General features: G+C 41.5%; 1 protein-coding gene across 2 annotated transcripts in view; it reads right to left on the bottom strand.

The window, feature by feature from the left end:
- Positions 1-14,391, bottom strand: part of gbg12 (Guanine nucleotide-binding protein GI/GS/GO subunit gamma-12) — a 59,210-nt gene extending 44,819 nt beyond the window's left edge. Inside the window, exon 1 of one of the 2 annotated variants that reach the window (XM_045693607.1) lies at positions 14,062-14,391. The gene's annotated coding sequence lies outside the window, so the exon portion shown is untranslated. 2 annotated transcript variants of the gene reach the window in all.
- Positions 14,392-15,544: the final 1,153 nt, after the last annotated feature.

The raw sequence follows: 15,544 nt of genomic DNA, 5'->3' as shown, positions 1-15,544 counted from the left end.
ACAACACTAAATACGTAAACACGGGCACCGTCATAGATATCATCCTGACTAACCTGCCCTCTAAATACACCTCTGCTGTCTTCAACCAGGATCTCAGCGATCACTGCCTCATTGCCTGCGTCCGTAATGGGTCTGCAGTCAAATGAACACCCCTCATCACTGTCAAACGCTCCCTAAAACACTTCAGCGAGCAGGCCTTTCTAATTGACCTGGCCCGGGTATCCTGGAAGGATATTGACCTCATTCCGTCAGTAGAGGATGCCTGGTTATTCTTTAAAAGTGCTTTCCTCACCATCTTAAATAAGCATGCCCCATTCAAAAAATGTTGAACCAGGAACAGATATAGCCCTTGGTTCACTCCAGACCTGACTGCCCTTGACCAGCACAAAAACATCCTGTGACGTTCTGCATTAGCATCAAATAGCCCCCGCGATATGCAACTTTTCAGGGAAGTTAGGAACCAATATACTTAGGCAGTTTGAAAAAGCTAGTCTTTGCTTTCCTAACAGAAATTTGCATCCTGTAGCACAAACTCCAAAAAGCTAGGCAAGACAATCTGGACCCTCTCTTTCAAAAAATTATCCGCCGCAATTGTTGCAACCCCTATTACTAGCCTGTTCAGCTTCTCTTTCGTATTGTCTGAGATCCCCAAAGATTGGAAAGCTGCCACGGTCATCCCCTCTCTTCAAAGGGGGAGACACTCTAGACTCAAACTGTTACAGACCTATATCTATCCTACCCTGCCTTTCTAAGGTCTTTGAAAGCCAAGTTAACAAACAGGTCACCAACCATTTTGAATCCCACCGTACCTTCTCCGCTATGCAATCTGGTTTCAGAGCTGGTCATGGGTGCACCTCAGCCACGCTCAAGGTCCTAAACGATATCATAACCGCCATCGATAAAAGACAATACTGTGCAGCCGTATTCATCGACCTGGCCAAGGCTTTTGACTCTGTCAATCACCACATTCTTATCGGCCGACTCAACAGCCTTGGTTTCTCAAATGACTGCCTCGCCTGGTTCACCAACTACATCTCAGACAGCGTTCAGTGTGTCAAATCGGAGGGCCTGTTGTCCGGACCTCTGGCAGTCTCTATGGGGGTGCCACAGGGTTCAATTCTCGGGCCGACTCTCTTCTCTGTATACATCAGTGATGTCGCTCTTGCTGCTGGTGATTCTCTGATACACCTCTACGCAGACGACACCCTTCTGTATACTCCTGGCCCTTCTTTGGACACTGTGTTAACTAACCTACAGACGAACTTCAATGCCATACAGCTCTCCTTCCGTGGCCTCCAACTGCTCTTAAATGCATGTAAAACTAAATGCATGCTCTTCAACCAATCGCTGCCCACACCTGCCCGCCCGTCCAGCATCACTACTCTGGACGGTTCTGACTTAGAATATGTGGACAACTACAAATACCTAGGTGTCTGGTTAGACTGTAAACTCTCCTTCCAGACTCACATTAAGCATCTCCAATTCAAAATTAAATCTAGAATTGGCTTCCTATTTTGCAACAAAGCATCCTTCACTCATGCTGCTAAACATACACTCGTAAAACTGACTATACTACGGATCCTTGACTTCGGCGATGTCATTTACAAAATAGCCTCCAACACTACTCAGCAAATTGGATGCAGTCTATCACAGTGCCATCCATTTTGTCACCAAAGCCACCATATACTACCCACCGCTGCGACCTGTATGCTCTCGTTGGCTGGCCCTCGCTTCAAATTCGTCGGCAAACCCACTGGCTCCAGGTTATCTATAAGTCTTTGCCAGGTAAAGCCCCGCCTTATCTCAGCTCTCTGGTCAACATAGCAGCACCCACCCGTAGCACGCGCTCCAGCAGGTATATTTCACTGGTCATCCCCAAAGCCAATTCCTCCTTTGGCCGCCTTTCCTTCCAGTTCTCTGCTGCCAATGACTGGAACGAATTGCAAAAATCACTGAAGCTGGAGACTCATATCTCCCTCACTAACTTTAATCATCAGCTGTCAGAGCAGCTTACAGATCATTGCACCTGTACATAACCCATCTGTAAATAGCCCATCCAACTACCTCATCCCCATATTGTTATTTATTTATTTTTGCTCCTTTGCACCACAGCATCTCTCCTTGCACATTCATCTTCTGCACATCTATCACTCCGGTGTTTAATTGCTAAATTGTAATTACTTCGCCACTACGGCCTATTTATTGCCTTACCTCCCTAATCTTACCTCATTTACACACTGTATACATACTTTCTATTGTGTTATTGACTGTACGTTTGTTTATGCCATGTGTAACTCTGTGTTGTTTGTGTCGCACTGCTTTGCTTTATCTTGGCCAGGTCGCAGTTGTAAATGAGAACTTGTTCTCAACTAGCCTACATGGTTAAATAAAGGTGAAATATATTTTTTTAATAAATTAACTTATGTAAATAAGGTATTTCTGTTTTTTATTAGTAATACATTTGCAAACATTTCTAAATACCTGTTTTCGCTTTGTCATTGTGGGGTTTGTGTGTAGATTAATGAGGAAAATGTATTATTTCATCCATTTTAGAAAAAGGTTATAAAGTAACAAAATCTGGAAAAAGTCAAGGGGTCTGAATACTTTACGAATGCACTGTAATTGAGCTCCGTTTAAAAGAGGAACACGTGGTGTGCTCCGGGGGCTCAGAAGCCAAGATAGGGAGACAAAGCCAGTGGTCGGGATCCAAGCTGCCATGCCGCTCTCCTGCAAGGGCGATTTTTTGTGTTCTTATTGAGCTTCATTGTTAAAGTGAAATTAAGGTAAAGAGTATTGGTTGTTGCTTGGCAACTTGGAGAACAACCAGGTAAAGCGCAGTTTTTATTGCATTTCATACTGTGAACATTCTACATTTGCCTAGAGCCTTAATATTTAGTAGTTGTACTTATTGCTCCTGAGTGGTGCAGCGGTCTAAGGCACTGTATCTCAGCGCTAGAGGCCTCACTACAGACACCCTGGTTTGAATCTAGGCTGTATCCCAACTGGCCGTGATTGGGAGACCCATAGGTCAGTGCACAATTAGCCCAGGGTCGTCCAGGTTTGGCCGGTGTAGGCCGTCATTTTAAGTAAGAATTTATTCTTAACTGGCTTGCCTAGTTAAATATTATTTTTTTTATAAATTGTGATTAACTTTAACTTTTGTGTGGCATCCTCACGTTTGCTGTGCTAGTTTGCTGTGTATCCACTGAACCTAACCGGAATGCGGTGTATCCACTGAATCTAACCGGAATGCGGTGTATCCACTGAACCTAACCGGAATGCTGTGTATCCACTGAACCTAACAGGAATGCTGTGCATCCACTGAACCTAACCGGAATGCTGTGCATCCACTGAACCTAACCGGAATGCTGTGCATCCACTGAACCTAACCGGAATGCTGTGTATCCACTGAACCTAACCGGAATGTGGTGTATCCACTGAACCTAACAGGAATGCTGTGTATCCACTGAACCTAACCGGAATGCGATGTATCCACTGAACCTAACCGGAATGCTGTGTATCCACTGAACCTAACCGGAATGCGATGTATCCACTGAACCTAACCGGAATGCTGTGTATCCACTGAACCTAACCGGAATGCGATGTATCCACTGAACCTAACCGGAATGAGATGTATCCACTGAATCTAACCGGAATGCTGTGTATCCACTGAACCTAACCGGAATGCTGTGTATTCACTAGAAATCTACCATGTGCTGTGCTATACTTATTTAACTTTGTACCCAGTTTAAGTTTACATTGGCTCTGCCCTATCCTGGCAACTTGTGGCGTAACACTACTTCTAGGCCCGGATTCACAGCAAGGAGGTTCAGAAATTCATGGTAAACGCTGCGCATTTATTTCAGCTCAAGCGTAAATTACCTTTCAAAGTCATAGAGCAATGCGTTGCTCTATAACGTGCCTTATATTGAATCCTGGCCCTAGTCTTCCAACATGAAGAAGAAGCATTAGAACAGTGGTGAGAACACTTGTCATGGTCTGAGCCCAGAGCTCCATATCAACAACAGAAGGATGTTGACGTTAGCCTGAGCCGCTCACCGGACGAGGGACTCAACTGTTATGACAGGAACCACAAATTAAGAAGCAATATTGTATCCCCCTCAGACTGGTTCAACATGTCTACCTTTAGGGAATGAACATCACACTTCCTGAGATCCATGGTTTGGATTGGATCCACTGTATCAACCTCTGCGGTTCTAAATCACTATACAAACACTGCCAGATAGCCTGCAGTCCATTTCCTTATTGTGCTATGTCAAACAGCCACCCTTCACACTCAGCTAGTACTAGTCTTCCCACAATCCCACAAAATGGTGTCAGAAAAGGGATAATCAACGAGGGACTATGCGTTCTATGGAGGGGCTATGCATCCTATGGAAAACTTTGCATAGAATGCATAGCCCCTTGTTAATTATTCCTTTCATACCATGGCTATAACTTAACACATTTGCTGGTAGAAATGTGTGCAACATCCACTGAAATAGCTTGGGCTCAAACCACCCAGTTTATAAGTCCTTATAAACCATATTGTCTAAGTGCATAGACCATCTTGGCTGAGTTTTCACTGCTTACTGTACCTGTATCTTTTAATTGAATAACAGCAACCTATGGGCTACCTAAGTGATCAATAGTATGGTATTATATTTAAGCAATAAGGCCAGAGTGGGTATGGTATATGGCCAATATACCATGGCTAAGGCCTATTCTTCGGCACGACGCAACATGTGGTATATTGGCCATATACCACAAACCCCAGAGGTGCCTTATTGCTAATTTAAGTTTGTTACCAACATACAGTTGAAGTCGGAAGTTTACATACACCTTCGCCAAATACATTTAAAAACTTAGTTTTTCACAATTCCTGACATTTAATCCTAGTAAAAATTCCCTGTCTTAAGTCAGTTGGGATCACCACCTTATTTTAAGAATATGCAATGACAGAATAATAGTAGAGAGAATAATTTATTTCAGATTTTATTTCTTTCATCACATTCCCAGTGGGTCAGAAGTTTACATACACAAATTTTCTATAGGATTGAGGTCAGGGCTTTGTGATGGCCACTCCAATACCTTGAATTTGTTGTCCTTAAGCCATTTTGCCACAACTTTGGAAGTATGCTTGGGGTCATTATCCATTTGGAAGACCCATTTGCGACCAAGCTTTAACTTCCTGACTGATGTCTTGAGATGTTGCTTCAATATATCCACATAATTTTCCTTCTCATAATGCCATCTATTTTGTGAATTGCACCAGTCCCTCCTACAGCAAAGCACCCCCACAACATGATGCTGCCACCCCCGTGCTTCACAGTTGGGATGGTGTTCTTTGGCTTGCAAGCCTCCCCCTTTTTCCTCCAAACATAACGATGGTCATTATGGCCAAACAGTTCTATTTTTGTTTCATCATACCAAAAGACATTTCTCCAAAAAGTACAATCTTTGTCCCCATGTGCAGTTGCAAAACGAAGTTTGGCTTTTTTTGGAGGAGTGACTTCTTCCTTGCTGAGCGGCCTTTCAGGTTATGTTGATATAGGACTCGTTTTACTGTGGATATAAATACTTTTGTACCTGTTTCCTCCAGCATCTTCACAAAGTCCTTTGCCGTTGTTCTGGGATTGATTTGCACTTTTCGCACCAAAGTACGTTCATCTCTAGAAGACAGAACACGTCTCCTTCCTGAGTGGTATGATGGCTGCGTGGTCCCATGGTGTTTATACTTGTGTACTATTGTTTGTACAGATGAAGATGGTACCTTCAGACGTTTGGAAATTGCTCCCAAGGATGAACCAGACAACAATTATACAATTCTTTTTTCTTCTGAGGTCTTGGCTGATTTCTTTTGATTTTCCCATGATGTCAAGCAAAGAGGCACTAAGTTTGAAGGTAGGCCTTGAAATACATCCACAGGTACACCTCCAATTGACTCAAATTATGTCAATTAGCCTATCAGAAGCTTCTAAAGCCATGACATCATTTTCTATAATTTTCCAAGCTCTTTAAAGGCACAGTCAACTTAGTGTATGTAAACTTCTGACCCACTGGAATTGTGATACAGTGAATTATAAGTGAAATAATCTGTCTGTAAACAATTGTAGATGTCCTAACCGACTTGTCAAAACTATAGTTTGTTAACAAGAAATTTGTGGAGTGGTTGAAAAACGAGTTTTAATGACTCCAACATAAGTGTATGTAAACTTCCAACTTCAACTGTACTTAGAGTAAAAATAAATATTTTGTCAGACCATAAACCACGGCTTTCAGCCAATAAGCATTCATGGCTCGAACCACCCAGTTAATAATGATTAATAAGACATCTTCCCTGGGTTTGGACAAGCAATCAGTTATCATTGGCGTTACCCTCAGTATCCACAGCTGCTCACCTCATTCGGATGCATTCAAAAGGCCAGGCTATGAGTGCCCAGGGCTTGATCTGAGCTTCCCATAGACTGCCTTAAATTAAATGAAAATGCCATTGTTTCCTATCAGCTGTGTGTGTGTGTGTGTGTGTGTGTGTGTGCAGAGTCAATGCATGTGTAAATTCAATGAGAACCATTCCTTCACCATAAGTACAGTACGTGAAAGAGAGGGAGAGAGAGCACCAGGTGGAAGACAAAGCTCGTCCACTGAAAAGGTCTCTGCATAGGACAACTTCTACATGGCAACCACTGACGTGGTCACGGCGACAGCACGTGGCACAATGCTGCATGCATCCAAAAATAACCCCTTTTCATATCCCTCCATTCTTTGTTGTCTTCTCATCCATCCTCTCTTCCTCCCATCCCCCTTCTAACGGACATCTTAGAATTACTTTTGAAGGTTATTTTACACTGAACAAAAATAGAAACGCAACATGTAAAGTGTTGGTCCCATGTTTCATGAGCTGAAATAAAAGATCACAGAAATTTTACATACGCACAAAAAGCTTCCCTGATATTCTTATATGAACTGTAACTTGGCCAGAACCAGAACCAGCCAATGAGAATTTGTTTTTCCCCACAAAAGGGCTTTATTACAGACAGAAATACTCCTCAGCACTCCCTCGGACTAATGTGGAAGTCCTGGGCTGGCGTGGTTACATGTGGTCTGCGATTGTGAGGCCAGTTGGACGTACTGCCAAATTCTCTAAAACGACATTGAGCGGCTTATGGTAGAGACATTAAATTCTCTGGCAACAGCTCTGGTGGACGCTTCTTCAAGACTGTCTTGTGTTGTGACACAACTGCACATTTTAGAGTGGCCTTTTATTGGCCCCAGCACAAGGTGCACCTGTGTAATGATCATGCTGTTTAATCAGCTTCTTGATAAGCCACATCTGTCAGGTGGGGGAATTATCTTGGCAAATGAGCGATACTCACTAACAGGGATGTACACAAATTTGTGCACAAACTTTGAGAGAAATAAGCTTTTTGTGCATATGGAACATTTCTGGGACATTTTATTTCAGCTCATGAAACATGGGACCAACACTTTACATGTTGCTTTTATATTTTTGTTCAGTGTAGAATGCATGACCAAACTGCATGACCAAAACTGAGTATTTCCCATGTAGCTGATGGAAATAGCGAGAGCAATTGTTAGAAAAGAAGGGAAGAAGAATACATTACACTAGACAGTGTCACACAGGGCTTATAAGGACGAAACACAACATGTTACAAAACGCCGGAGATGATGACTACACAAATTAGGAGGAAAAATGAAGTCGGCTTCTACCCATCTCAGATAGTTGCTACGACAACCCCCCAGTTAGTGCAGCACACGTTTGGTCCTCATTCAAATCAGATTAAAATATCAGTCCACACACACTTCCTGCATCCTGCAGAGAGGAAGATGTGTTTATCTATTATATGTAATTTCCTGTGAAGTAATATGTAGTTCTTTATAAAATCGAGGGAGGGGGGCTAAAAAGAAACAACTCTCAGGGCACAAAGATTGTTATAACACAATTTTGTCTGTAAAATATTACCCTGTTGGTGCATTGATTCCTTAGGCATTGATACTGTATCTGTGACCGACAGATGCATATCTGTATTCCCAGTCATGTGAAATCTATAGATAAGGCCCTACTTATTGTATTTGAATTGACTGATTTCCTTAGGCAAATCTATCGTTTTGGGTGAGACGAAATGTGACTCTGGATTTGCAAGCACTAATAAAGGCTAATAATCTATTGTTGGATTTATTGAATTGAAATTGTCATTTTTAAACTTAAACTTTAAACTCAACTGAAAAGGTGCTATTGATGTGTCACTGTTTTGTCAATGTAATTTGTGTGTGATGACAAAGGGCTTAGTTCCCTATTATGTCTACAAATACGTTTTATTTGTATTAGTGCATTATGATATTGTCTTGGGGACAAAAGTTGACGGATTGCATTAGGCTGTGGAGTGAGAAGTCATATCCTCTGACTAATACTAGATACGTGATAGAGAGATTTAAATACTAAGAAGGTTAATCAATCACCCACATGAACGTGGACTAACTGGAAGAGAGGAAGTGAGTTAGAGAGAGTGTGTTCACACACGTTTGGATCACTGGCAAGACTGTTAGTATTAAACTGTATCAACAAGAACTTGAGGCCTCGAGAGCAGAACACACACAAACAACCGAGCAAAGATTGCATGGCATCCATTGCAGTATGAAGAAACATAACCTATCCCTAACAATGTTTAATTCTCTAAGCTCGGCCTTCCTCGTACACAAACCTGAGTGTTTCAGCCCAAAACGGGAAGGAAGGAAGACAGAATAGTTTCAAAGTGAAACTAGTTTTAAAATGAAAGCTACAATGAAAGCTCATGTATGTGTATGTAGTCATAAATACCTAAAATGGGAAGTTACAGGAAATTCTTAGAATGACAATGAACCATTCTTAGAATAATTGTTTTAACAGTAACTGGACTGATATTCCAAGAACAGGCTGGGGAGCCTTATGACCAGACCAGACATGGTTTGACTAGACAGCCTTCCCTGAAGAGCGCCCTCATTCATAGAAAAACACTTATGCCAGCAGCAATGCCAACAGCGACAGCCTGTCTGTACCTGACTGAGGGTCAAGATAAGATAAACTAATCTTGTGGGACTTTTTCTGGCCACAGATGAGCACATGAAGAGTTTATTTCAAAAACACTATATCCACCAATTCTCCAGAAATGAAAATGGATGGTTACTTTATGTGTGTGTAAAATATGAATGTGTTTTGATGAAAAATGCTATATATCCATTGTTTACCTGGAATGGAATGTTCTTCTCCTGTATATTTAAAAATACAGAATTTTCATAGAAAACCTGATGTTATAGTGAAACGTAAATTCTGGTCTTCATTTTGAGAGTTCGTTGCAAAAGTTATATATTTTGGTATTTTTTAGTAAATCTGTCAAATCACGTGCCTCTATGTCATCTCAAGGGTGGGGTTCGGTATGAAATACACTCCCTTCTAGATGTGCTGGGTGGTACCACCTCAAGGCTTACTCAAGGCTCCAGAGTGGCGCAGCGGTCTAAGGCACTGCATCTCAGTGCTTGAAGTGTCACTACAGACACCCTGGTTTGAATCCAGGCTGTATCACAACCGGCTGTGATTGGGAGTCCCACAATTGGCCAACCGCCGTCCGGGTTTGGCCGGTGTAGGCCGTCATTGTAAATAAGAATTTGTTCTTAACTGACTTGCCTAGTTTAAAAAAGGTTAAATAAAAAATACATACAGTTGAAGTCGGAAGTTTACATACACTTAGGTTGGAGTCATTAAAACTCATTTTTCAACCACTCCACAAATTTCTTGTTAACAAACTATAGTTTTGGCAAGTTGGTTAGGACATCTACTTTGTGCATGACACAAGTCATTTTTCCAACAATTGTTTACAGACAGATTATTTCACTTACAATTCACTGGATCACAATTCCAGTGGGTCAGAAGTTTACATACACTAAGTTGACTGTGCCTTTAAACCGCTTGGAAAATTCCAGAAAATTATGTCATGGCTTTAGAAGCTTCTGATAGACTAATTGACATCATTTGAGTCAATTGGAGGTGTAAATGTGGATGTATTTCAAGGCCTACCTTCAAACTCAGTGCCTCTTTGCTTGACATCATGGGAAAATCTAAAGAAATCAGCCAAGATCTCAGAAAAACAATTGTAGACCTCCACAAGTCTGGTTCATCCTTGAGAGCAATTTCCAAACGCCTGAAGGTACCACATTCGTCTGTACAAACAATAGTACGCAAGTATAAACACCATGGGACCATGCAGCCGTCATCTCGCTCAGGAAGGAGACGAATTCTATCTCCTAGAGATGAACGTACTTTGGTGCGAAAAGTGCAAATCAATCCCAGAACAACGGCAAAGGACCTTGTGAAGATGCTGGAGGAAACGGGTACAAAAGTATCTATATCCACAGTAAAACGAGTCCTATATCAAGGTAACCTAAAAGACCGCTCAGCAAGGAAGAAGCCACTGCTCCAAAACCACCATGAAAAAGCCAAACTACGGTTTGCAACTGCACATGGGGACAAAGATCGAACATTTTGGAGAAATGTCCTCTGGTCTGATGAAACAAAAATAGAACTGTTTGGCCATAATGACCATCGTTATGTTTGGAGGAAAAGGGGGAGGCTTGCAAGCTGAAGAACACCATCCCAACCGTGAAGCACGGGGGTGGCAGCATCATGTTGTGGGGGTGCTTTGCTGCAGGAGGGACTGGTGCAATTCACAAAATAGATGGCATCATGAGGTAGGAAAAGTATGTGGATATATTGAAGCAACATCTCAAGACATCAGTCAGGAAGTTAAAGCTTGGTCGCAAATGGGTCTTCCAAATGGACAATGACCCCAAGCATACTTCCAAAATTGTGGCAAAATGGCTTAAGGACAACAAAGTCAAGGTATTGGCGTGGCTATCACAAAGCCCTGACCTCAAACCCATAGAAAATTTGTGGACAGAACTGAAAAAGCGTGTGCGAGCAAGGAGGCCTACAAACCTGACTCAGTTACACCAGTTCTGTCAGGAGGAATGGGCCAAAATTCACCCAACTTATTGTGGGAAGCTTGTGGAAGGCTACCCGAAACATTTGACCCAAGTTAAACAAATGAAAGGCAACGCTACCAAATACTAATTGAGTGTATGTAAACTTCTGACCCACTGGGAATGTGATGAAAGAAATAAAAGCTGAAATAAATCATTCTCTCTACTATTATTCTGACATTTCACATTCTTAAAATAAAGTGGTGATCCTAACTGACCTAAGACAGGGATTTTTACTAGGATTAAATGTCAAGAATTCTGAAAAACTGAGTTTAAATGTATTTGGCTAAGGTGTATGAAAACTTCTGACTTCAACTGTACATGTCTGTCATTGAACAACCCCATGCCATGATTAGATGAGAAAAAAAACAAACCAGTCTCTTTCATAAGTTCTTTAAAGAAAAAAATCTAATTTACTAATATTTCTGAAAATGGATTAAATAGCGTTTTGGAATGAAACTCTTCACATTGTTCTACACATGTAGTCCTCGAGAGAGATAATCTGTCGGACATGATTACAGATGACACTGATGTGTTGGTGTCATTGGTCTTCTGGCACAGAGTGAGAGGATATAGTGTATACCTATACATCCTCAACTTAAACACTGATCAATGCCGTGCCTGTGTTCACTCTTTGATGGGCGAGAGAACACATACTGGGTTATTGTCTGTGTATAAACGCCTTGGCAGAGGAGCTCCAGTGCTGGCTTGTTGTCTGTGTATAAACGCCTTGGCAGAGGAGCTCCAGTGCTGGCCATAATTCAGCTGCATCATCTATCTCAAGAGTCCCAGCTGGTCTCAGAGCATTTCATATTATTCTGTATGTAAATCTGAGACACTCCATTTAGTATGATATGTTACGTTTCATATGGTATGTATTAATTTGTGGATGTCTATCACCCAGTTCGTATGCTGTCTTACGAATTACAATTTGTATTATATGTTAAGAATTTTCAAACGTATAATATTTTATGAATTTGAAAAACGTATGATACAGTATGTTAAGAATTCTAGCTAGGTGGCTAACGTTGCCTAGCTGGCTAACATTAGCTAGGCTAGGGATTAGGCTTAAGGTTGAGTTTAGGAGTTAGGTTAACCGGTTAAGGTTAGGGTTAGCTAAAAGGGTTAACCTGTTGGGGGTAGGGGGCAGTATTGACACGATTTAATCTGGTTACTACTCCTGCCCAGTAACTAGAATATGCATATAATTATTCGCTTTGGATAGAAAACACCCTAAAGTTTCTAAAACTGTTTGAATGGTGTCTGTGAGTATAACAGAACTCATATGGCAGGCAAACACCTGAGAAGATTCCTTACAGGAAGTGCCCTCTCTGACAAGATCTTGTTCTTCTTGTCTCTGTTTATTGAAGACTGAGAATCTTTGCTGTAACGTGACACTTCCTACGGCTCCCATAGGCTCTCAGAGCCCGGGAAAAAACTGAATGATATCGAGGCAGCCCCAGGCTGAAACACATTTGCGCTTTTGGCAAGTGGCCGATCAGAGGACAATGGGCTTAGGCGCGTGCACGAGTCGACCCCATGCTTTATTTTCTTTCGTCTTTTTACCTAAACGCAGATTCCCGGTTGGAATATTATCGCTTTTTTACGAGAAAAATGGCATAAAAATTGATTTTAAACAGCGGTTGACATGCATCGAAGTACGGTAATGGAATATTTAGAATTTTTTTGTCACGAAATGCGTCGTGCTCGTCACCCTTCTTTACCCTTTCAGATAGTGTCTTGAACGCACAAACAAAACGCCGCTGTTTGGATATAACTATGGATTATTTGGGACCAAACCAACATTTGTTATTGAAGTAGAAGTCCTGGGAGTGCATTCTGACGAAGAACACCAAAGGTAATAACATTTTTCTTATAGTAAATCTGACTTTGGTGAGTGCTAAACTTGCTGGGTGTCTAAATAGCTAGCCCTGTGATGCCGGGCTATCTACTTAGAATATTGCAAAATGTGCTTTCACCGAAAAGCTATTTTAAAATCGGACATATCGAGTGCATAGAGGAGTTCTGTATCTATAATTCTTAAAATAATTGTTGTGCTTTTTGTGAACGTGTATCGTGAGTAATTTAGTAAATTTTTTGTAAATTCACCGGAAGTTTGCGGGGGTATGCTAGTTCTGAACTGTCACATGCTAATGTAAAAAGCTGGTTTTTGATATAAATATGAACTTGATTGAACAAAACATGCATGTATTGTATAACATAATGTCCTAGGTGTGTCATCTGATGAAGATCATCAAAGGTTAGTGCTGCATTTAGCTGTCTTCTGGGTTTTTGTGACATTATATGCAAGCTTGAAAAATGGGTGTCTGATTATTTCTGGCTGGGTACTCTGCTGACATAATCTAATGTTTTGCTTTCGTTGTAAAGCCTTTTTGAAATCGGACAGTGTGGTTAGATTAACGAGAGTCTTGTCTTTAAAATGGTGTAAAATAGTCATATGTTTGAGAAATTGAAGTAATAGCATTTCTAAGGTATTTGAATAACGCGCCACAGGACTAATGCCATGTAATGGTTGCTCGGCTAACTGGTTTACTACAGTAGGCTATGTATTGCCTTTTCACAAGAGATCTGATGATCTACTGTATGCATATGATTAACAATGTTTCGCTAACAAGTCGACCCGCATAGTCTGTCGACAGACGAATTGGAAAGATACATTGTGCGGTTCCTATTACACAATTAGACTATTGCAATTCGTTCTTGGTCAGAAGTGCGATTACCGTCGACACCCAAAATCATAGCATGCTATTCTCACGGCAATAACTGTTATGCGCATATTACGCACGCTACAAATGTGACACAATATGTCTGAATGCGCGCATAATTGGCAACAATGTCAATATTTTATGTTGTCAATATGGGTGACGCAGGAGTACAAATGAAGACTAACATTTGAATGGCAACAGTTATCTTTCTGAACGTTTTGTAGTGCGTAAAACTGTGAATGTTATAGGCCTATTGATAAACCCTTATGACTTCCAAGGTAGACTGACACGACACACTTACCTGGCCAGGACAATGTACAGGCTCCGTGTCGCCTACTGTAACCGTCACCGACTAGGAGGAGACCTCCCTCAGTAACAACCCTCTATGGGGACAGCTATGAAAAGCAGATCAAACGACGGTCTTTTGGAATGCCAACTGGTGCCACATACACATTCACACTGTCGCTTATAGTCAATATCGTTAACTTTTTATTTTCTCCACCTACTTGCGCATAGGAATACGCTCTCTTCCGCGTCGCGAGGAAAACAAAGGAACCGAGACGGGTGGAGAAATGGAGATGCACAGAATAGTGGGAAGGAACATAGCGGATGTTTGAGAATGTTATGTTTTGCGGTCTCTGCCCATTTATTTATTGCCGCCTCCTAGGCGCCCTCTGTCTGTGCAATAGCGTTTCTTATACAAACAGTATTTACTAAGGCTTTAGAGAGCAATAGCGTCTTTTTTAAGCATTAATGGCTGGTTGGAATCTTATTTATAAGGCTAATGGCAACTACTTCTAAACTTCCAAAGATCCAATCAACCATAGACAAATGATAGTATACCTAGCTTCACGTTAAAATGATGTCCTTTGGGAAAATCAGATGTCAATGTAGCCTACATAAACCCAACCTTACTCCTGGCGAATTTACTTTCGCATACAGCTTGTGTAAGAAAAGTTATAGGAGTTACTTTAAAATATTAAATGCTATTTAGGTAGTGTACAAAAATGAGTATGGAAGCTGATCAATGTCTAAATGTGTTGACATGATAGCTCAGCTGAATCAAACAACTTGTTTCTAAGGCTAAGCAGGGTACACAGGAGTTAGGCTACTGGATGGTCAACTTGTCCTCACGGAAGTGCATTACCCCTCATATACCAGAAGGAGTCACTGTTCAGGCAGGAATCATTGGACTGTGGGTTCACATTTTATTTCAATATACCTCTATTTAGGTTGATGGCATGACGTTGAAACAATGACGTTTATTCAAACCATACCATTTTACTATCAACATTGAAACAAGGTCAAATAACATGTCTAATCAAATATGAAATTCAACATAGTGTAACGACCCTGGGTTTATAAGCGCGGAAATCGACTCTGCCGCTTGAGCATGCTTTTGCGGCACAGTCGATAGCGCGCCGGACTTCGGGCTTGAAGGTCGAGGGTTCGAGACCTGCTCCCTGCCTGCTGTTTCATTACAATACATACATTTCAACCACCCAACTCAACGGACAGTTTATTAGGTACACCTATTTAGAATCAGGTCTGAACTGCCTTTGCCTCCAGAACAGCCTGGATTGCCAAAAGGCACCTAAAAGACTCTCAGACCTTGAGAAACAAGATTCTCTGGTCTGATGAAATCAAGATTGTACTCTTTGGCTTGAATGCCAAGCTTCACGTCTGGAGGAAACCCGGCATCATCCCTACGGTGAAGCATGGTTTGGCAGCATCATGCTGTGGGGATGTTTTTCAGGGACTGGGAAACTACTCAGGATCGAGGG

Source organism: Salmo salar, chromosome ssa14 (genome assembly GCF_905237065.1).
Source record: "Salmo salar chromosome ssa14, Ssal_v3.1, whole genome shotgun sequence".
Lineage (NCBI taxonomy): Eukaryota > Metazoa > Chordata > Actinopteri > Salmoniformes > Salmonidae > Salmo > Salmo salar.
Note: the sequence above shows the minus strand (reverse complement) of the source record. Positions and strands in the feature narration are given on the sequence as shown.